We start from the raw sequence: 25,023 nt of genomic DNA, 5'->3' as shown, positions 1-25,023 counted from the left end.
CTTGCAAAAAACTAAAAAAAAAAAATGATAGAAAAAAAGGCAATATAGTGTTTCCTATGATTTGGACTGTGAAAGAGAATAGAAAATTACCTTTATTATCTTTGGTTTTCTGGAATCTTAAAGGAATAGGCCTAAGAGACATAAAGGATGACGGGGGCGACTGGGTGGTGCAGTAGATAGGGCACCGGCCCTGGAGTCAGGAGTACCTGAGTTTAAGTCCAGCCTCAGACACTTAATAATTACCCAGCTGTGTGGCCTTGGGCAAGTCACTTAACCCCATTGCCTTGTAAAAACCTTAATAAAAGAGAGAGAGAGAGAGAGAGAGAGAGAGAGAGAGAGAAAAGAGAAAGAGACATAAAGGATGGAGGACCTGGACATAGATGGAAGGGAAGGAAATAAGGCACAGAAAGAGACTAAAGGTTAAAGAAAGGGGGGGATATTTGTTAGAAACAATCTACTGAAGGGCCATCACTTCATCAGAGACTAGGGTAAAAGAATAAAGGATGAGGGAATGATATCAAAGGCTTGAAAGTAGAGAAAAGCTTAACCCCCATTGCCTTGCAAAAACTTAAAAAAAAAAAAAAGTAGAGAAAAGGAAAAACAGAGCTCATTGAAAATTGCCCATCTTTTCCTAATAAGTATGAGTCAAGATTTGGGAGCAAAAGGTGGTGTGGAAGGTTTGAGAAGAAAAGGTCTGCAATGATTAATAAAAGGAATTCATGGGAATGATATCAAAGGCTTGAAAGTAGAGAAAAGCTTAACCCCCATTGCCTTGCAAAAACTAAAAAAAAAAAAAAAAAAGTAGAGAAAAGGAAAAACAGAGCTCATTGAAAATTGCCCATCTTTTCCTAATAAGTATGAGTCAAGATTTGGGAGCAAAAGGTGGTGTGGAAGGTTTGAGAAGAAAAGGTCTGCAATGATTAATAAAAGGAATTCATGGTCAATTAGGAAAGAATCCAAGTACTATGATACAGCAAGAAGTGTTCAGGAAAGCTGAGGTTATATCTAATTTAGGAGTTTCTACACTGTTCCTGTACTTGATACAAACAACATATCAAGTGCAAAAAAGGAACATCTAAATCAATGATGTCAAACTCAAATAGAAATGGGTCACTAAACTTTACATAAAGATTTCTGCAATCATATTGATTTAAAAAACTCCATATTATTATCTATGGACTACTGTATTTTTATTGATTTTTTTAAAATTAATGTTAGAAATGGTTTTGGACATTTCTGATCTATATGACCTTCCTCATCCAGAGGGAATCCCTATTCAAATAGAGGTCTGAGTCTGACATTTTCTGAGCAATGGTCAGCACATCTGAGGAACATACTACCTTCTTGCTTTATCCCTGGTTAATCCCAGGGTCAAAGAAAGTTCTCTCTCTGGAAGAGCCTTTAAAATACCATTGGTTCAACTGAAGCAAATTAATTTTTTATATTAGCATAAGATAAGCACAGGTTTTGAAATACATTTAATTACAATATAACTGGGAAAGAAATAGGAAAATAATAGGGAAGGCAAGGGATTAGTCATAAGCAAAACAAATTCCAACCTCTAAAGGTAGATCATGAAGGAAAATTTCAAAAGAAACAAAGAAAAGTTAAGAACCTGTGATCTGGATTTTAAAATGGCAAAGAGAAGATTACAAAGGAATAGAAACAAAGTGCTTCAAATAGAGATCACTAGTATTAAGCATATTTCTCACCAACTCCTTCTTCTTAATAAAACATGGAAAAGGAAAGGAGACAGCAGCAGGGCAAAGAGGAAAAAAGTATCATAGGAGAGGAGAGAGAAAAATACACAATTATGAATCATACCAAAGCAATGAATTTATTCCCAAAACAGAAGAGAATAGCCAAATATAATAGAAAGCAGACTCTAACAATATATGCTGTTTACAAGAAACATACTTGAAACAAATATTCACACATAAAGAGTTAAAAAGGGGAACTGCATTAACATTTATTACTGTAATCTATTATATTCCAGATGAACTCACTCAAAAAACCAAGGGTAGCAATCATGATCACAGAGAAGCTAACAGTAAAAAGTATTCTTGAGATAAACATGGAAATTGCATTTGCTTAAAGGCACCAAAGGTAATAGAGTAATTTCATTCCTCAACATATATATAACAGATAGGATAGTATCTATATACTTAAAAGGAAAGGTTAAGTCATTTACGGGGGAAAACAGATATAAAACTGTAATAAGTAGTGACTTTTAAGTCTGAAACAAATGCAATTCAAGTATATAAAAACAAGAACCATTTAATAATTGGTAAAGATGAAAGGTTATAATCAGGAAGTTTTCAGAGAAATCCAAGCCATCATTATCCATATTTCAAAAAAGCTCTAAATCACTAATAATTAGAAAAACTGTAAATTAAAGTAATGCTAAAATTTTACTCAAATGGGCAAAAAAATGACAAAAAAAGGAAATAACAGTTTCTAGAGGGTCTTCAGGAAAATCAGCATACCGATATATTGTTACTGAAGGCATCATTTGGTCCAGCCATTCTGGAAAGATATTTGCCCTGGAAAAAAAAACAAACCTAACTTTATATGTAATTTTTCTTCTTGTAATACCATTAATAAATTGGTACCACCACCCCAAAAAAGGAGGGGAAGAGACTCATATGTATAAAAATTCCTTTCATAAGTGACAAAGAAATACAAGCTAAAGGAATATCAATCAATTTAAGAAAGGCTGAATAAATTGTGATCTTATCAATTTTCTGTAATATTATTATAACAAGAAATGATGAAAAATGTGGTTTCATAGAAACCCAGAAGACTTACATGACTAACTGATGCCGAGTACAATAAAAGAATTTAAAGAACAAGAGCAGCACTGTGGCACAATGGATACAGCAGCAACCTCGGGATTCAGGAGGATCTAATTTCAAAACCGGCATCAGATTCTTAATAATCATTTAGCTGTGTGACCTTGGGAAAGTTATTTAACCCCATTGCCTTGCAAAAAAAAAAAAAAAAGAACAGTTCATAAAACATTCTAAAAAAAAAAACTTGAGCACTCTTATCAATGAAATGTCTAACCATGGTCAATGTGGAAATTTGTTTTGTGTAACTCATATTTGATAAAGAGGGTTTTATTTTTTTCTTTCAAAGTGAAATGGGAGGGGCAGCTAGGTGGTGCAGTGGACAGAGCACTGACCCGAGTCAGGAGGACCTGAGTTCAAATCCAACATCAGATACTTAATAATTACCTAGCTGTGTGACCTTGGGCAAGTCACTTAGCCTCATTGCCTTGCAAACCCCCACCCCCCAAAACCAAAGAAAATTCAAATCAAAGTGAACTGGTAGACAGAGTGGCCAATAAGAGTTACCAAATTATTTTTAAAATGCACAGAAAAGAATAAGAAAGGTCAATAGGGAAACAAAGACTAACTTTGAAAGTATTATGCTGAATTTATATGTTAAAAAGTACAGCAAGCTGTCCATAACACAAATTCACAAATAATATTTTGGTTGTACTTTTTATATGACACTGCTCATGTGATTTGGTCATTAAATTCAGAATGAAATCTTTTAAAAATAATAAGCACAGTAGGATCTTTTATTCTCTCCACCTAGCAATCAATTTTAAATATAAATATGCAGTCTACCACAGAAAATTATTTGATGCCTATTTTCTTTTCATTCCTTCAAGGATGTCCTGAATTTAGGTTTAGGTTTTTCTCATAAAGATTTGTAGAGACTGGCAAGTCAGCACATAACTTAGTAATTACTGATATTCTCCCTCATTTTTTGTATAACAAGGTTCCTGAGATCCAAGCCTTTGGCATGGTTCCATTTCAGATAACCCTCCATTGTGTCACTTCTAGCAAACATCTGTCAATACTTGATACTTGTTCTAATTCAGCTGCTCTTCCCAACATTGTTTTCTTTACTGTCTTTTATACTTCTTCATATAGTGCATGAATGGATGTTAAAAACACAAATGACAATGACATCCAGTGACAGCTCCACTGACACAAATAAAGGGCTTATTATAAAGAAATCTTTGAGAACTTTTCAACTTTTTTGTTTGCCTTCCATTTTCATCGCTCACTCACACAAACATATATACATAGACTGTTTTTTAAATCCCAGCTAAATTTAATCCATGAATTTAATGTACTTCAAAAAAACATAATTTACTGATCTTCTCTAGAAGAAAGTAAAATAATGCAAACATTCCTTCCCTTAATGATCCAAGACAACCTCTAAAAGTACCAGATCTAAAGAATTTCAAAATCAGACATAAAGATACTGTGGGGCAATTAAACAAAAATAATTTATTGAGGATCAGCTAGGTGATGCAGTAGATAGAGCACCAGCTCTGGAGTTAGGAGAACCTGAGTTCAAATGCAGTCTCAGACACTTAATAAATTACCCAGCTGTGTGACTTTAGGCAAGTCATTTAACACCACTGCCTTGCAAAAATAAAAATAAATAATAACTTATTGAGCAAGTAGCATATGTAAGCCCAGAACTGTACAAGACCCTATAAGAGATGCCAAATGAGAATAAAAACTGGATGCTTCTCTTCTTGCATTGCTTTGGTGGGGGGTGGATGGGGGGGGTGTATATGTAAATGAAAATGAAAAATTATTAATCAATGACATTTGTCACCAAAAGTTGTACAGAAATACATAACAGGGCTGAGCAAAGATGTCTGTGAAGGCAGGAATTCCCAGAAACTCATTCCCCAAAAAAAATCCAAATTATGACTCTAAACTAAAATTTAGAGGGGCAGAACACACAGAAAGACTGAGTGATACAATCTCCCAGTCCAAAACAACTTAGAAATTTCCATATAGGGAGGCTAGGTGGTGCAGTGGGGTAGCTAGGTGGTGCAGTGGAGAGAGGACTGGCCCTGGAGGCAGGAGTACCTGAGTTCAAATCCGACCTCAGACACTTAATAATTACCTAGCTGTGTGGCCTTGGGTAAGCCACTTAACCTCATTGCCCTAGGAAAAAAACTAAAACAAAAAAAAAGTTTAGGCCAAAGGGAAAAAGTAACACAAAAGGCAAATGAGGAGACGAATGCCTTTAAAAAAAACAGAATTAGACAGCTGGAAAAGGAGATAACAAAAGTTCTCTGAAGAAAATAACTCCTTCAAATGCAGAATGGAACTAAAGGAAGCTGATGACTTTGGGAGAACTCAAAAAGAAATAAACTACAGCAAAAAAAATTGAATAAAATGTGAAATATCTCACTGGAAAAAACAACTGACCTTGAAAAACAGATCCAGAAGGGATAATTTAAAAATTATCGGGCTACCTGAAAGTCATGACCAGAAAAAAGAGCCTGGACTTCATTTTTCAAGAAATAATACGGCAAAATTGGCCTGAGATCCTAGAAACAGAGGATAAAATAGAAATTGAGGGAATTCACCTATCACCTCCTGAAAGAAATACCAAAAGAAAAACTTCCAGGAATAGCGAAACTCCAAAACTCCCAAGTCAAAGAGAAAAACCTAAAAGCTGCCAGAAACAAGCAATTCAGCTACCATGGTTCTACAGTCAGGATGACACAGGATCTGGTAGCATCTATATTAAGGGCTCATAGAGCTTGGTAATATGATATTCCGGAAAGCAAAAGATCTTGGTCTACAACTGAGAATCAACTACCCAGCAAAACTGAACATCCTCTTTCAGGGGAAAAGATGGACTTTCAATGAAAAAGGGATTTTTCAAACTTTCCTATTGAAATAACCAGAGCTAAACAGAAAGTTTCATCACCAAGTACAGGACTCTGGTGAAGAGGGGGTGGACAAGAAGGACTAATTATGAGGAACTTAATGATGTTGAACTGTTTGTATTCCTGCTTGGGAAGAAGATACTGATAACTCACATGAACCTTCTCATTTATAAAAGCAGTTAGAAGGAGCATATATGGAGACAAGGCACAGGAGGAAACTGAATATAATGGTATAATATAGTAAAAAAATGGAGTCAGTGGGTGATAAAGGAAAGTACTGGAAGGAAAAGAAAGGAGAAGAAGAAGGGGCTAAGATATTTCTAAGAGTCAAGAAAAAGCTTTTTCAATGAAGTGGAATGAGGAAAGGTGAGGGGGAATGAGTGAGCCTTCATTCTCATCAAAAATGGCTCAAAGAGAAAACAACATACACACTTAACAGGGTATAGAAATCTATCTTACCCTAGAGAAAAATGAGAGGAAGGGTATGGTATAAGGGGAAATGGGGGGGGGGGGAGTAGGTGACAGAAGAAGGGGAAGATCATGGGAGAGGGTAATCAGATACAATAAACTTCTGAACAGGTACAGGGTGAAAGGAGTGAGAGAATAGAACAAATGAGAGTGGAGAGGAATACAGTGGACAGAAATACAGCTAGTAATAGCAACTGTGGGAAAAATATCGAAGCAATTTCTCTGATGGACTTATGATAAAGGCAATCATCTCAGAGACAGAGCTGTTGGAATCTGAACACAGACTGAAGTACATTTTTTTCTCACTATTCTTGAGGTTTCTCTATCTTTGGAGGGGGTGTTATGTTTACTCTCACAAGATTATTGTAATAATATAAAATAAATGTACCCAAAAAAAAAGTAGTGAAAGATAAAGACAGCCTAAAGAAAACTTGGCAAGAGACCCTACTAAACAAAGTCTAAGTTCATTTAAAGAAGAAACTAGGGGGCGGCTAGGTGGCCTAGTGGATAAAGCACCGGCCTTGGAGTCAGGAGTACCTGGGTTCAAATCCGGTCTCAAGACACTTAATAATTACCTAGCTGTGTGGCCTTGGGCAAGCCACTTAACCCTGTTTGCCTTGCAAAAACCTAAAAAAAATAAAAAATAAAAATAAAAAAATAAAGAAGAAACTAGAAGGCATGGGGAAAACAGATAAAAATATGTAAAGATCTTTAAATTTTTCTTTTTAATGAAAAATGTTTTCCTTCATGAAGGATACTGGAATTGGGGAGGGAAGGAAGCAGCAAATTTTGAATTCAAAGTTTTAAAAATGAATGCTAAAATTTGTTTTATATATAACTGGAGGAAAATAAAAATCATTTTTAAAAAATCTATGACAAATGATATTAAAGAAAGCATGTAGAATCAGAATATTATACATAGTAAGGGAGATGACCAACTACAATAAACTTAGCTCTTGTCAGCAATACAATGCTCAAAGACAATTCCAAAAGACTCATGATGGAAAATGCTATCTACATCCAGAAAAAGAACTATGGAGTCTGAATGCAGATTGAAGCATAACAATTTCATTTCTTTTTTATTTTTCTTTCCTGTATTTTTTTTCCTTTTGCTCTGATTCTTCTTTCACAACCCAAATATAACATGGAAATATGATTAATATATGAATGTTATGGGTAAGCTAGGTGGTGCAGTGGATAGAGTACCTGCCCTGGAGCCAGGAGGACCTGAGTTCAATCCAATCTCAGACATATAATACTTACTAAGCTGTGTGAACTTGGGCAAGTCACTTAACCCTATTACCCTGCCCCCCCCCAAAAAAATGTGGGAAACTATCTTTACATACATGCAATTGAAAAAAAATGCTATAAAGTGGAAAAAAGAGGAATAGTCAGACAAAAAAATAATGGAAGCATTTGTGACTAAAGGTGGGTAATAAAGAAGATAGAGATGAAATGAAGAGAAAGAAAAGTATGGAAGTATTATAACAGAAATAATAAAGGTTGCAACTGCTGCACTAGAAAGCTAGGTGTCAAATAATATCAGTAATAAAGTCATGGACATTTGCAAATTAAGCATGGCCATCATGATGAGAGAGAAAATAACTTCTTGACAAGAATCATGCACCAAAAATGAATAAACTCTACAACAATGTGCATTTCCCATCAATGTAAGATGATCACACACTCCAGCATAGCAGCAAAATAATCTAATACTTTCAACATAGACTCTGATTCTTCTTCTATTAGAAAATCACCACTGTGGACTGAGGCATGGCTTAAAAATTAACATAAATTTGAACCAATAAGACAATAAAATATTCTGGGATTTTGTTTTAAAAGATTCTGTACTCCTGAGACAGCTAAGAATCACAAATCAAAAATTAATTTCTAAATGAAAAAAGTGTTCTTCTAAGGAGTATTACAAACTATCTCAGTCATATCTTCATATATCCTATTTTTATATCCTATATTCTAATGACAGATGTTAAAATGAAAATGAATCAAAAAATGTTAAGTTTAGTTAAAGTTAAGATGCAAAATTTTAACCTTCTTTATGTCATTCTCATTCATAGGATTGAAGTTCATGAGATACATCTTTTTCTCTTCTTTAATATTTCAACTATTTCTATGAAAAAGCTATTATAGATTCTTAGGTCCTATATATAAATTCATCCCTGTCTCCCAGGAAAAGTATAGAATGAGAGGGGTGGGAGGGATAGAGTTAACGTCTAAGTGTAATAGCATTCTTCTACAACCAATTTCTACAACCAACTAGTAGGTTCCTGTAGGGGAGTCAGAGATGCTAATATTCTCTGTGGAACCTGGTGGAATAATTTGTTAAAGCTATTAGTTTGAACTGTTGGAGTCCTACTCAAAATTAGCAAGACTGTTAAATGACCTACCATAATAACAGTTAACTAGAACCATCAGATTAACTACCAACTTCTTTAACTTATAATTTTGCTTCATTACTTTTCCAGATGTCAACCATTATCAAAACAATATAATTATAATATAAAAGCAGCATGTCATAATGTAAAAAGTGCAAAATTTTTGATTCAGAAAGAACTGCATTCAGGCCCTGTTTCACACACACACACACACACACACACACACACACACACACACACATATATATGCATATATACATATATGTATATATATACATATATGTATACATATATATATATTTATATATTATACGTTATGCAATCCTAGGAAAGGTACTTAATTTATCAATCAATTCTCTAACATATAAATTGACGAGTAAGTGCAAATCTACTAATAAGCTTTCTCACAGAGTTCCATATATCAATGAAATCACAAAAATGATCATAAGAGAAATATATACTTAATTATATATATATATGTACCCACATTTGTATATTTCAAATATGTGTATATGTAAAATATACATATATTTCAAAAGGTATTATCTTTATTTTTATTTTTATACTGTCAAAATGCCACTGTAAACAAGATAGAACCAGGTACAGTCCCTCTTCCTTAGAATTCTGAGGTTGACTATTGAGTGCTCTCCCAAAAAATCCCTTCCTCTTTCAAGTATCATATTAATACCATGATGGGAGATAAAGAAGAAATTCTGAGATTTAAAGAATAACAACTTTAATACTAAAAAGAACTTATCACTTTTAAAAGTATAGTAGACTATGACATCTTTACTGTTTTGCTTATTCTAGATTTAAAAGCTGATATTTCTAATGATTTTAAAATGACTGCCTCATTTTACATACTCTAGGGTATTAAGTGATAGAATCTAACAAATGTTTTACAAAAGAATTAATATATTATTACAACTGTTTATTCACATGCCTTAGTTGGGTTACAATTTATCCTGGTTAGACAAAATTTATCAAGTAAAAAGTTACTGTAGGTTAATATTTTGGACTGCATTGAAAGGCTAGCTTACTCAAACGTATCAACTCTGTTAAATAAAAATATTATCATCTGAGGTATTGGGGAGGTGCAGTGATAGAGATTCAGTCTCTTGACTATGAGAAAATTCTTGTACCACTATCAAACAGTCAGACCAAAGACACAAGGAAAAAAATGATAGAATTGAAAGTCATTAAAACAAATGAAAGAAATATCACACCAATACATAAAGTGAAATCTTCATGTGGAAGAAAAGGTAAAAAATATCAAGGGAATAAACGAAACAATTTTGAAGGAAGGTAGCTAAGCAGTACCAAATCTCAAACTGTATTACAAACAATAATCATTAAAACAATCTGCTAACTATGAAACAGTGGTACAAATTAGGTACAATATATAGGAGAAAATTACCATGGTAATCTAATGTTTTATAAACCCAAGGATACAAGTTTTTAGGACAAGAACTCATTATTTGACAAAAACTGCAGGGAAACTGGAAAGCAGTTTGGCAGAAACTAGAAAAAGACCGACATTTCACACTGTATACCAAAAGTTGAAGTCAAAATGGATACATGATTTGGATATAAAAGGTGATATAAGCAAACTAAGAAACCATGGAATATTTTACCTGTCAGATTTATGGATAAGAGAAGAATTTATGACAAAGAGATAGAAAGCATTATGGGACATAAAATGAATAATTTTGATGACAAATTTAAAAGGGTTTGCATAAATGCTGAAGCCAAGATTAGAAGAAAAGCAGAAACTAGGGGGAAAATTTTTTCCAGCAAATTTATCTGATAAAAGCCTCATTCCTCAACTACATAGAGAATTAAGTTAAATTCATAAGAATACAATTCATTCCCCAATTGTTAAAATAGTCAAAAGACCAAAGTTTTCAGAAGAAATCAAAATTATCTTAAGTCTTATTAAAAAATGTTCTAAATCAATATTGATTAGAGAAATGTAAATTAAGATAACGCTGAGGTACCATCTCACACCTAACAAATTGGCTAACATGACAAAAAATAGGGTGGCTAAGGTGGCAGTGTGGATAGAGCACCAGCCCTGGAGTCAGTAGTACCTGAGTTCAAATCTGACCTCAGACACTTAACAATTACCTAGCTGTGTGGCCTTGGGCAAGCTACTTAACCTCAACTGCCTTGCAAAATAAGGGGAAAAAAAAACACTAAAACATGACAAAAAATAAAAATGACAAATGTTAGAGGGAATGTGGGAAAACTGGGACACTAATACAATGCTAGTGCAAACTGATCTAACCATTCTGGAGAGCAATTTGGAACTATGCCCAAAAAGAGCATAAAGCTGTGCCATGACCTTCAACCCAACAATATCACTACTAGTTCTACAGCTCAAAGACATCAAAAAGAAAAAAGAATCTGTATGTACAAAAATATTTAAAGCATTTCCTTATGTGATGGCAAAGAATTGGAAAAAGAGGGGATGCCCATCAACTGGGGAATGGCTGAACAAGTTATAGTATATGATTGTGATGGAATACTATTTGTATAATAAGAAATGATTAGCAGGCTGCTCTCAGAAAAACTGTAAAGACTTACATGAACTTATACAAAGTGAGATGAGCAAAACCAGGAGAACATTATACCTGATAAGATGAACAACTGTGAATGACTTAGCTATTCTGAAAGATTCATGATGATGTTATCCACCTCCAGAAAAAGAATTACTGGAATCTAAATGCAAATCAAAGTATTTATTTTCCTAGGGGGGGTTTTGTTTGCTTTTTGCTCTGTTTTCTTTTATAGCAAGACCAATATGGAAATGTTTTACAGGAGTACACATGAATAGCCTATATCAAATTGCTTGATTTCTCAGTAAGGGGGAGGGAGGGAATTGGGATCTCAATTTTTTAAAAAACAAATTATCAATTTTTTTACATTTAATTGGAAAAAATGTTTTTAATAAAAAATACAAAAAATATATATATATGAGAAATCTAATGGAACTTCGAATCCAGGATTCCCTCAGATAAACTTAAAAATTCAATTTATCATTTAATTGTGGGTAAAATATAGTATTGGATACAAAGTTTACAGAAGACACACAAAGAATTTACATTCTAGTTAAGGAATAAGTCAAACTGCACTGACAACCATAACAAACAAAAATATCATTAAATGGTACATTAAAGAGGCATAAAATATTGTGGGAGAAGGAGGGAATCTTGATTAATAATAACAGAAGAGGTAGTATTTAAATTGGAATGGGAATGAGTTCAGTAGGTAAAGTCCAAAAAAGGACAAATACCCAAGCCTAGGAAAGAATCTAAATAAAAGTCCAGGAGTAGCAAAAATATAGACTTGTGCACTGTACAGGAATAAACAAGTAGTCCACTTTTATAGGAATGTAGAAATGTGGGGGCAGCTAGGTGACGCAATGGATAGAGCACTGGCCTTGGAGTCAGGAGTACCTGGGTTCAAATCTTCAGACACTTAATAATTACCTAGCCGTGTGGCCTTGGGCAAGCCACTTAACCCCATTGCCTTGAAAAATCTAAAAAAAAAAAAAAAAAATGTAGAAATGTGGTCAGGGGAAAAATACAAGTCAAGACAGGAATGGTTAAGGTAGAACTAAATTGTGGAGGGTCTCAAGTGTTCTTTCCTCAAATATGTGCTTATATGTTTATGTTACATGGTAAGCAGAAAGAGAATATCCCCAGAATCTAGCACAATACCATGGACACTGTAGATAGTAGTTGCTAAACAAGTGCTTGTTGAATTGGATGAAATGGCATTTTGGTCTTAATGACAAAAATATAAACTGCACCTAACCAAATCTTTTTAAATACAGGATATGATCAACAAATCTACAAATGATACAGAATTGAGAGATAGCTTAACATGCTAGATTATAAAAGAATGTTGATAAGTTAAAGCACTAGACTCTATCTAAAAATATAAATCCAGTAAGGATAAATATAAAGTCTTTCACTTGGGTACAAAAACTTAACTTCATAAATATAAGCACTGTTGTGCTAAGGACAGCTAAGGATAGTCCATCTTAATAGACACTATACTCAATAAATCATCAGTATGATATAGTAGACAAAAAAGGTAATTTGATCTTGGGCTTTTTGAAAAGCATAATATACATAAGTCAAGAAGTGATGGGTCCCACTGTACCTCAGACCTTATGTGCAGTCTTGTGTTCAATTCTAGTTTAAGGACACTGATAATTTAAAGAGTATCCAAAGAGGAGAAACCAGTATTATGAGAATAATTTGAAAAAACTGGTATTGTTTAGTCTGGAAAAGAGAAGATTCAAGGGATATGATAGCTGTCTTCAAGTATTTAAAGGATTACCATGTATATGTTCTAGTTGACCCTAGAAGATAGAATCATGAGCTAAATATAGAAATTGTAAAGAGACCAGCTTAAGCTTGATATTATGCAAAACTCTGTATAGATCAGCGCTGTCCAAATCTGGATGAAGAGCTGTATTCAAAACCAGGTAATGCCTTCTGCATACTTGCTGTGTAATTCTTGGCAAGTCACTAAAACTCTCTTTGCTCTATGCAAAGATTTTAAGTTGCAGAAAAAATGACAACCACTACTGAGGAGTGTATTCATCTGGGAATTTCCTATATCAATAAAATTTTTGGTCCCCCCCCCCCAAAAAAAGAAGAGAAGAGAGAAAAGTCCAAGCTCTCTTGAGGGACTTAAGAAAATTGGGGGGTAAAGAGTAAAGTATGCAAAACAATTAACAATGTAAAGAGTATTTAACTGAATGCTGAATTGTCTGCTACAAAATTCAGTGTTTAAGCTCTTAAATCTTGAAATTACCCAATCTTGGCAATCTTTTTGTTATAGTTTTCTTTTGTGCTGAAATAGTATGTTTGGCTACCAAGTATCTTTTGAAAGAATCAAGGTATTGCCCAAAGTCACTAACTTCCAGCTTAATAGACCATAAGAACAAAGTATCTAAGCTCCCTAAATACTTTCAATTATCTTACTATCAAAACATAGCCCATCCTCCAACATTCAAAAACAAGTTATTGTGAAGCAAATTTAATTCAACAACACTGGGTTGCCATTAAGTTTAAACTTCTAAGAATTTTCCGGGCAAGAAATTTCAAGAAATTACCAAATGTTATTTAATTCCACTTTTGAAATAAGCATATATTGATAGGTAATATTTGCATATTCATCCACCAAAGTTAAACCAATATTATAAAATACTAATAAAAATGCCCAAATTCAATGATTTTTCATTTGGGTTCAAGTCTTTGTGACCTGATTTGGTCTTTTCTTGGCAAAGAGCCTGTAGTAGTTTGCCATTTCCTTTTCTACTTTATAGATTAGGAAACTGATGTAAACAAGATTAAGTCACTAGTCCAGGATCACACAATTTATAAAGTATCTGAGTCACAATTTGAATTCAGGTCTTTCTGAATCCTTACCTATCACTCCATTCTCTGGCTATTTAGCTGACTAAACAAGATTAATGAAATAAAAGGAAATTTACACTAATAATTGGAAGATCAAGAAAAGGCTGCCTAGAAGAGTAATAAATCAGTTCAGAGGCAGAATGGGAATCAATTCTAAATTATAAAGGTAGAAATTCATGGAACACAAAGTATGAATTTAATTCAATAGATCATAGGTAGCCAAGAAAGGTTTTTCAGGGGTATGATACAAGCTGTGAGGAAGTTTAAGGAATATCAGTAGGGCAATTCTAAGCATGAGAATTAAGCTAGTTAAGAATCTAGTCCAGGGTGAGGTCATAAGATTCTAGAAGAAGGATGGTAGGGGGAAAATAAATGGGAATTCTTAGATAAAAAAGGAGATTTGGAGATGGGGGAGGAGTCAAAGAAACTTAATGACTAAATTGTTATGGGTAACTGGGGGAGGGAGAAGAATGTCAAAGATAATATCAAATGCTTTAAAAGGGGGTGTTAATATAAGAGAAAGGGAAACAAAGCAAAACCAGTTGAGAATTGGGGAAAAAGATAAAATAGTTTTGTCCCTATTAAATGGGGGTAAATTGAAGTTTCTCAATTCAATTAGTCTGAATTCTTAAAAAAAAACTCAATTGTTTTTCTTCTTTTATCTCTATTACTTTAATTTAGGGAATAAAATAACTTGCTATTACTTTTAAATTATAAAAGTTACGTAAATTTGTTTTCTTCCCTCCCCCTGGCCACACCTACCCTAAAGAAGGCTGTCAGTTCTTGCTCTGGATGCAGATAGCATCTTCTTTCATATGTCCTTTGTAATTAATTTGTTTATAATAGAATGATTTGGTCACTTAAAGTCTTTCTTTAAACAGCTTTATCCTGATTCTGTTCATTTATTCTTCAATACTTCATGCAAGTCCACCCATGTTTTCCTAAGATCAATCTGCTCGCTCATGATTTCTTAGAGCACAGTGGTATTCCATCACAATCATATCACAACTTGTTCAGCCATTTCCCAACTGATAAGCAGCCCTGCAATTTCCATCACAAAGAGTAGCTGTAAATATTTTAGAATTATAGGTTCTTTTCCTTTTTCTCTAATCATCTTTGGAAACAGACCTAGTAGTAGTATTGAAGGATCAAAGAGTACAGACAATTTAATTTGGGCAGAATGCCAGATTGCTTTTTTCCAAAATCAAAATGATTGAATCAGTACACAATTCCACCAACAATGTATTAGTGTCCCGATTTTTCTATATCCCCTAGTTGCTTTCCCCTTCAATCATTTTAGTCAGTCTGACAGGTGGAAAATGGTATCTCAAGAATGTTTTAATTTACATTTCTCTAATCAACAATGATTGAGCATTTTTCACTTAAGTTCTTTTGATTTCTTCATTGGAAAACTGCTTGTTTATACTCTTCAATCATTTATCAATTGGGAAATGACCCATATTCTTACAGCGTTCACAAAGTTCTTTATATATTTAAGATATCAGACCCTCCTAGGAAACTGTCTATAAAAACTTTTTTTCCAATTTTCTGCTTTCCTTCTGAGTTTGTTTTATTTGAACATTTGTTGTATTTGAACAAAAAACTTTTAATTTAATGTAATTGAAATTATCCACTTTACACCTCACTCTGATATATAATTATATTCTATGTTCTTCAAATTTTCTTGTAATATCTCTCTTTATAGCTAGGTCATGGATTCATTTTAACCTTATCTTGTGGTCTATGCCCAATTTCTGTCAGACTGCTTTCCATGTTTGAATTTTTAAATGTAATGTTTTATATATCTGTACATATAACTTTTTCACGAAGATTTTTTTTTAGGTTTTTGCAAGGCAAATGGGGTTAAATGGCTTGCCCAAGGCCACACAGGTATGTAATTATTATTAAGTGTCTGAGGTTGGATTTGAACCCAGGTACACCTGACTCCAAGGCCAGTGCTCTACCCACTGCACCACCTAGCCGCCCCTTACATATAACTTTTTAAAATGTAACTGAATTTGTTAATATACTTCCCAATAAATTCAATCTGTTAGAGCAGATAATTCTAAAACATCTAGGTCTTCTCCATTAACTCACACAACTTAGTTGTTACTAGAGATCATTTCTATTTTCATCTTCTATGTCAGGTGTCCAACTTTATGTAAAGAACAACTAATAGGTAGTTTAGTGGATAGAAAGTTGAATATAGAATCAGAAAGACTTCAGTCACTTATTGTCCTAAATAAAATAGGGATAGTAAAAGCACCTACGGCTTACAAACCTTAAGGCATAATATGTTAGTAATTATTATTATGACATTTCCTTTCCCAGAAAAGAATCACCTCTCAAGAAAGGAGGAAATTCTAATAATGAAATTTCTGAATTTACCAGGTAGAAACTGTAAAGAAATTTTTAGTTTAGAAGAATTCCTTCAAAGACATACACAACAGGTAAGTCATCGAGGATCTGCTTGAAGAACTCCAAAGAGAGGGAACCAACTACCTTATTCCATTGTGGGAAGTTTTAACTTCTAAAGAATCTTTCCTTTATATTAGTCTACTTTAGTATACTTTCTACATCATTCCTCATTCTACCCTCTGGAAGCATAAATCTAAACCCTCTTCCAAAGGACAGTCTTCTAAACACTTAATAACTATCAGCCCCTTTCCTAAGGGTTCTATTCTCCAAGTTAACCATCATTACTTCCTTCTAATAATAATTACTTTTCTTATAGTGATTCCCTACCTAATCTGGACATGCTCCAACTTTCTAATCTCATTCCTTAAAATCTAGTAATTAGAACTGAATACAGTACATCCAGTAAAGAGTATTATGGAAGTATTACCTCCCTCATTATCCATCTCTCAATGCAGCCTACAATACCATTTGCTTTTCTGGCTGTTATGTTCAGTTAACTTATATTAAATTTGCAATCCACTAAAACCACTACTCTAGTTTTCAATGGAAATGTGGAAAATTTCACCATTCCATTATCATTATAGTCAGTGTATTGTGGACTCCCAAAACAAAATTCTCCTTAATCTAAAGAATTCTGAAAAGGTTTAAAAAACATCATCCTCTCAAATAGAACGGATCTAAAATTATATTGGTCAGTTGCCAAAGTCATCCAGCTTCAGTGACAGTATGTTGCAATGAGCACTGGACCCAGATCAAAATTGAAGAAGTCCTGGGTTCACCTCCCAGCTCTACCACCAAGTAGTTATGTGGATCTGGACAGATCATTTCATTTCTTCTGAGCTTCACTTTCCTTCATCTGCAAAATGCTAATGAAACCTGATCTACCTAATTCTCCCAAGTTGTGAAGAAATCAAAGCCAAAAAGTATCATGTAAATGTGAGCTATTACATTAATACTCTATTGAAGGCACTATAAATTATTCTAACCATTTTGGAAAAAAATTTGAAATTATCCAAGGAAAATCACTAACACAGTCACTCAATCTTTGAACCAATGATCCCACTATCCCAAGAAAGCCAAAGTCTGGCACAAAGGTCCCATATATACCAAAATATTTACATAAGAATTTTTTGAGGTAGAAGAAATAAACAGTAAACAAAATAAGCACCCAACAATTAAAGAATGATTCAACAAATTTTGTCATATGTAACAGAATATAATTTATACAATAAGCAATGGCAAATTTAAGGAAGTCAGAGAACCAAAGAAAAATTTATATGACTGAAAGAATGAAAGCAAAACTAGGAGGCTCTGTGACAACAGTAACATTTAAAGGCAGCTTAATGAAGATTAAATGTGATGATCAATCTTAGTGAAGAAAAACAGAAGATAAAAAACAATGCCCTCCTCTCAAAGGGAAATAAAGAGCCTTGAGTGCAGAATACTGAATTGTCAGACCTAGGCAGTTTTGTTTCAGTTTTTTTGTTGCAAAAAAAAAAAGTTCTATGGGTCAGAGAGTAAGTCAGGAAATTATTAGAGTATAAAAGCAAAATGGCATTAATAAAACTTTTTAAAATGGGGAACTATTATCATCATCAAAGGTAAATGAATTGCTAAGTGATATGAGCTATCACTCAAACCCTAAAGCAGAGTTTCAGTCACTTTTTTTTTCAGGTTTTTGCTAGGCGTTGGAGTTAATTGGCTTGCCCAAGACCACACAGCTAGGTAATTAGTAAGTGTCTGAGGTCGGATTTGAACTCAGGTACCCCTGACTCCAGGGCCAGTGCTCTATCGCCACCTAGCTGCCCTGTTACAACACTTTTAAAATAAGTAAAGAAAATTAAGATGTCATGTTCTCAGTATTATAACATGATACTTAGCAATTTGTTTAATAACAATCCCCAAAATCCAATCAAGAAGTATTAGGGGGTGACTAGGTGATGCAGTGGATAGAGCACTGGCCCTGGAGTCGAGTACCTGAGTTCAAATCCGGCCTCAGACATTTACTAATTACCTAGCTGTGTGACTTTGGGCAAGCCACTTAACCCCATTGCCTTGCAAAAACCTAAAAAAAAATAAAAATAAAAAATAAGTATACCACTTAGGACCCCAGAAGGGGATAGCTACTAGAATACAACTGTTGTAAGGAAAGAGGAAAGCTACAACATATTAAGTTACACTAAAGCAAATGTTATTGTCATCATCTACACTGAATGAAGATATTATTGCTGTTTATTTAGCATTAGAGGCCCACTAGAAAGGGTGTCCTAATTCTCAAAATTATTGCTTAAAGCTCTATTTCTAAAGTGTATATGGAAAAACTTACCAAATTATCTTAGTTTAGCAAGAATATCCCTTAACTTCTACCTCCTTTCCTTTTTTCTGATACTATGTTCACTAAAAAGTCGTCAGATTATTTTGTAATTTGGTCTTCTGAATGGACTTTGACCTTCCCAGCAGGAATCTTCTAAACAAATGACCAATACTAGTTCTACAATTAAAATGAAGAAACTGGCTTTCTGAGCAGACCTTCTTATAACGGCATTATAACATATTCATATATATATATATATATATATACACATATATATGTGTGTTTGTGTATATATGAATTAATAAAATTATCTTTTCGTTTCTCTTGAACTTATTTAATTCAACTTAGTTAAGAGTAACATAATGGATTAAGGGCTAGACTTGGGAGTAAGACTTGGATTCAAATCCTGGGCAAGTTGTTTTAATTATCCCTGAGCCTTAGTTTTCTTATCTACAATGGGTATGATAATAGAACTTTTCTGGGAGGATCAAAGGAGGTACAGTGTGTAAAGGGAATGCTCCATGTCAGTTACTTCCCCCCAAAGACTGATCATAGCTAAGGCACAAATCCTTCTCCTGGGGTAGCCCAGAAGCTTGCTACTACTAATAAAGTCCCCACTGAGCACTAAAGCACTCTTTTCTCACCTTGCATCAATAGCAAACACTGGGCCCACCATTCCATAAAGTTCAGAAGTCATGTCCCAGGGGCAATTGTCAACTAGGTGGGGCAGCGGGATGGAGCACTGGCCTTGGAGTCAGGAGGACCTGAGTTCAAATAGGCCTCAAACACTTAAATCGCCTAGCTGACCTTGTCCAAGTCACTTAACTCCATTGCCTTAAATTAAAAAAAAAAGTCATGTCCCAGGGCAGCTAGGTGGCGCAGTGGATAAAGCACCGGCCCTGGAGTCAGGAGTACCTGGGTTCAGATCCAGTCTCAGACACTTAATAATTACTTAGCTGTGTGGCCTTGGGCAAGCCACTTTAACCCCATTTGCGCCTTGCAAAAACATGAAAAAAAAAAAGTCATGTCCCAGTTCCCCAAAATAAATGTGGACTACCAATGAATCTTTTCTGAAATATGAATTCATTAATTGTTTCATTGAAACTGATGTCTTTACTACATCACTCACCTTGTTAAATATATTCTCTCACCACCTTTGTCTCAACTGGCTTTTAAGAAAATGACTTCAGATATTTCACTATTATTTCTATGTCTTTTCACAAGTCAAAGCAATTCAGGTCTACATTAGACCTTACATAATTTATAGTCAATCCATGAACATCAAGACTGTGTATCGAATCTAAAAACTATGTCTATTTCACTCCAGAATTTCATTAAATTTTTTGCCAGAAATGTTGTGCTTCTGATCAGACCAGAGTCTCTAAACTTACTTTGTTTAGTACTGAAATTCACATTCCCTGAGTATACCAATTTAATTTCATGAAAGTTAACCTGAGGTACCCCAATAGTAAGAGAAAAGTTGGGCCAAGTCTATGTTGCTTTGGTTCTATGTCAATCAAAAACTGACCATATCGACATTATCGAGTGTTTTGGTTTTACACCAGTTCATAATTTCAGAGCATCTCTGCCTCTCACCACAAACACCCAATCCTGTTGTTTCTAAGCATCTGGCCCCCTCCAAGTCAAAGGCAATGGTCCTGGTAGAGGTCCTTCTCTCTAACAGCTTTCTCTTCCCTGATCTTCTTCCTGCCTGCAGTCTGTTCCTTTTCTAACCTATTATCTATCTCCTATAAATCTTCCTATAATTCCATTATGTCACTTTACACTTCCAATGACTTTTTGCCTCTTTTATGTGACCTTGGCAAATAAAAACCTCCATGGCTTTAGTTTGCTGATGTTATGGTAAAACGCGGTCCCTTCCAGGTCTGTATGATCTTAAATAAAATCTGGACTCAAAGTCTGGAATTCAATGCCCTCCCCAATATGGCACCAACCCGGTTTATATTGTGCCACATTTATTTCCTATTGTGATTCTCTGGTCCAGCAAACCATACAACTGTTTTCATATTGTCATTGTCTCCCATCTCCATTAATTTGTTCACACTGTTAGTCCTTTATTTTCAAAAGCTCCAGAGGCAGTTATGTGGCACAATGGATAGACCATCAAGTCTGGAGTCAGGAGGACTGGAGTTCAAGTTCGGCCTCAGACACTAGTTTTGTCACCTTGGGCAAACCATTTAACCCCAGTGCTCCCTCCCCCACCATACCCCACCCTACACCCCTCCATCCATACATACACACTTCCTCCTGTTCCCTAGAATACTTAAGTTCTTTTCAACTTAAATACAGCTTCCCTAGATATCTCTCCAGCTGAAATTGATTGCTCCCTCAAATTTCTATGTATAATATACATGGGGTGCACTCTTCCATTCTATTAAAGCACACAAAAAATTTTCATTTACATTCCCGACACCTAGGACAGAGCTTCACATAGGAGAAACCTAATATTTAATTGAACTTATACTATTCAACAAGTGTTTGATTTTTGAGTTTTTAAACTGATATTGGAACCATTAAAATGAACTTTAATTATTTTTCCAATTTTACCACATAATTTGCGTTCAAATTCTGCCTTACCAGATGTGATTCTGGCAAGTCATTTCATCTCTCAGCTTCAGTTTTCTCATTAGTAAAATTAAGGATGATAATAGCAGCTATTCTCAAGAGCATATGATAGGATCAATTGAGGTAGGAAATGTAAAGTGATTCTTTTCAGACTTCCTTCAAGACTCAACCCAAATCCCATTTTCCACCAGTCCCCTTTTCTGATCTCCCCAGTCCCACTCTACTGCTTGTACCTTCCAATATTACTTCCCATTAACACTAGATATATGATTGCATGTACAGTTGTTTGCATGCTGTCTCCCCATTAGGATGTGATTTCCTTGAGGTCAGGGATCACGTTTTTTGCCTTTTTTTGTATCCCCAGAGCTTACTACTGTATCAGGCATGAACATGGCTTAGTGACTTGGAAATGGAATTTTTCTAATTAATTTCACAATATATTTTCACTCTAATTGCAATTAGAAAATATTAGAATTGTAAGAACATTGAACTATATTCAGAATTGTACCTCTGGCCCCAGAAAATCCAAATGATCAACTAGATATGACAGATTCATCTGGGGAAATAAATATGTGACCAAAATTAAGGGGATTTCCCTCCCCCCAAAAAAACTATAAGTAAATGTTTTATTACATAAATTTAAACATTATTCATTCACTTAAACAGTCTTCACTTCAACACTTGAGAGTAATCTGTTGTCTTTGGTTTTTTCCAAAGGTCATCATAGAGCAGAATATGGTTTAAAATTCTTCCATCACATTTAACCTATTATCCTGAACACAAATTTGTGTCAAGAGTATATTATGCCTTCAAATATATTCCTTAACATTTTCACATTATATCCCAAAGCACTTCACCAGACACAAATGGGAAGTGTCTTTTGATAACTATAAAGGTAGAAATAAAGCTATAGTAGCAATGAATAGAGAGCTACAATTGACCAAAATAAATACTTTCCTAATAAATTAACAATGAAAATGACTAGGGCTACTTATGTGTTTCAACCTTAGCACATAGTAAGCAATTGATGTTTTTGACTTTAGAACAACCTAGGTAGCTGTTTCCCCCCTTACACACAAAACACAAGAAACAACAATTTGTTCTCCATTCTTGTAGGGAAGAATGAAGAAAATTGAAAAGCTAAAGAATGAGAGTAAGATAAAATGCAAAGGGTATTCAATTTGCAGGCAGAAGACCTAGGTTCTGAATCTGACTCAAGTCACTTCCTACTTTGTGTGACCTTAAAGTCAAACTCTCAGCCTCAATTTGGTCATTTGTAAAAGAATAATGTTATGCTGGATTGTCTTTACTATCAGAGCAAATTGTTAGTATCTTAAGGGTGTGTATTGCATTCAAGTATTAGACCATTCAGTGTTTACTAGAGTTTTTTTTTAAAAGGGGCAATCTTTAAAACAATTAAGTAAACGACTCAAAAATACAATAATTAAAACCTTTATTTCCTTAGCTTTGTTAACAAACTTCAACACAGGTGGTTTCATTCCAGTTACTCAAAGGAAGTTTTTTAGCTCAACTGTGAGGCACTATTCATTCAATTCATTCAATTATTTAAACACAGAGCCATTTTCACTCCCAATCACTTCTGAATCACTAAAGGATATTTTTCACCGCAAACAAATTCGATTACTACAAGAATGCTATGATCTAAAATCACATTAATCCTGGCATATTTTAGTCAAAGAGCTCAAACAAATTTGCCTATCACCATCTTCAACTCCTGGGCATATGGGATGTGGGTAATAATAAGTCTTTAGCACCTGCCTGCCTCCTTCCTTAGATCAGACTGCTGAAGTTGAAATTTGTCAACGAATTCAGAGTTGCTTTCGATACTGAGAGACCCCCGAGTATTCAGTGTTTTCCGACACCCTGTCACCCAAGTCCTCAGGGGGCAAATTTTCAGAAACAAAACGAAGTGAACTTCAACCGCTAGCACTCAAAGAGAACAAAAGGGAGAAAAGGAAAAACAACTCAAGTCTTCCCTCAAACTCAGCAGAAGGAAGAGACACGGTTTCCTGAAGCCCGGGCGAGAACCCCGGAGAGACACCGAAAAACGCCCCCCACTCCTCCCAGTCCGAGGGAGATGGCAAAGGCTGTCCCGGCGCGGGGAAATAATCCTGGAACCGGGGGGAAACTTTGTTTCTTCTGGGGAATGACTGATTCGGAGGGACCCGGAGTTCGAGATTTCCCTCGTGCTCGCTGTCCCACACGGTCTATAAGCTCCGAAGGGGGGAGGGGAGGGGGCCGGGGTAGGGACGGCGGCTGGGGAAGGGGAGGAGGGGCGGGCTTCCTCCGAAAGAGAGGCCGGCGGCGCCGACCCCCGCCCGCGGGCAGGGGCGCAACTTGTGCCCGAGCCCTTCCCGGCGGGCACAGTCTCTCCTTTGTCTGAGTGCGAGGTCCCACCAAGTTCTGTCTGTCCCGCCGGGCCCGGGGCGCTCCCGGCGCCCGGCACACAAAGGACACTCGGGGCGGCCGGGACGGGGGCCCGGGCCCCGAGCCCGAGGGATCGGGCGGAAAAGCAGCGCGGGGGGCGGGAACCAAACGAGGCGCCCCCCGGGCCGTTCCCGCTCCGGCCCCCCAGCTCCGGGCTCCCTCCCCCCCCCCCGGGCATACAAAGGAGGCGCCGGGTGAAGCCCGCTCCCCGGGCGATACCCGGAGACGGGCGCCGCCGCCCGCGGCTCCACGGGCTCCCGAGCCCGTCCGGGGGCCCGGGGCCGGCCCGCCGGCTTTACCTTCTCTCCCTGTCCCCGGCCCGCGCCGCTCCCCGCGCGCCGCTCCCGCGCGCCGCCGCCGCCGCCGGTCTTGGGCTGCTTTCTCTGTCCCTGTGGGTGTCGGATGCTACCGGACCGAGCGCCAAACCTGACAGCCCAATCGCCATCGCTCTCATTGGCCCCCCCACTACAATCAAGCGCCGCCCCGATTGGAGGGACGAGGGGCAGCTCCCGTCCAATCAGGGGGCCCGCCGAGCCGCCAGGCGCCGGGAAGCCCCGCAGCCCCGCGCGACTCCTCCTCTCGCACCGCGCGCGCCGACACGCGCGTCCTCCCGACACGCACACAATACACGCACTGCCCGAGTCGGCGGGGCCCGGAGCGCCGCCGTCCCTTTGTTCTCGGGTTTTACACGCAGGGTACGGAGCGCGGAGGCCGGGGGAGGCGCGGGGAGGGGGGCGGGGGCTGGCGGGCGGGCCGGCGCGGCGGCTCCAGTCTTGGCGGGAATGGCCGCCGCCGCCGCGGCCCGGCGGTGGGGGAGGGGCCCCGGCGGCCAAGTTTGAATCAGTTCGAAACTCCGGGCGTGGTAACGGTTTTAACGGCCGCGCTCTTTCTCCTTTCTCTCCCGAGTGGCGGGCGGGGCCGCGCTGTCCTCGGGAGACCCCGCGGCCCCGGACGGCCGCTAGGGGCAGGGCCCCCCCCCAGCCTGCCCGGGGTGCACGTGCCGCCCGGGCGCCCCGAGGAAGCCGCACGTGGGCCCGGGAGCCCGGGAGCCCGCAGTTTGTAAAGTTGGCCCTGAGATGGGCCCGGGCGGGCGGCGCCTCCCGGGGTCAAAGGCAGCCCTAGAAAATGAAAAAAGCCTTTGCCTGGCATTTCTGCGGGACTCCTCCCCAGCATGGTTGCCGCACGGTCACAGGTGCAGGCTCCTTCCTGCAGGTAGGAGATTTGGAATCTTGAAATGTACAGGAA

At 36.9% G+C, this 25,023-nt stretch overlaps 1 protein-coding gene across 9 annotated transcripts in view; it reads right to left on the bottom strand.

Moving 5' to 3' along the window:
- EZH2 (enhancer of zeste 2 polycomb repressive complex 2 subunit) overlaps positions 1-24,211 on the bottom strand; it is a 119,260-nt gene extending 95,049 nt beyond the window's left edge. For 4 of the 9 annotated variants that reach the window (XM_074193468.1, XM_074193470.1, XM_074193464.1 and 1 more), the window contains exon 1: positions 24,078-24,210. The gene's annotated coding sequence lies outside the window, so the exon portion shown is untranslated. Of the gene's footprint in view, positions 1-2,486; positions 2,544-2,808; positions 2,983-24,077 lie in introns of those variants that run through there. The other 5 variants (XM_074193462.1, XM_074193465.1, XM_074193469.1 and 2 more) reach the window with 3 other exon arrangements.
- Positions 24,212-25,023: the final 812 nt, after the last annotated feature.

This window comes from Macrotis lagotis, chromosome 7 (genome assembly GCF_037893015.1).
Source record: "Macrotis lagotis isolate mMagLag1 chromosome 7, bilby.v1.9.chrom.fasta, whole genome shotgun sequence".
In the NCBI taxonomy this organism is placed as follows: domain Eukaryota; kingdom Metazoa; phylum Chordata; class Mammalia; order Peramelemorphia; family Peramelidae; genus Macrotis; species Macrotis lagotis.
The sequence above is the reverse complement of the archived record's forward strand: the minus strand, read 5'-3'. Positions and strand labels throughout refer to the sequence as shown.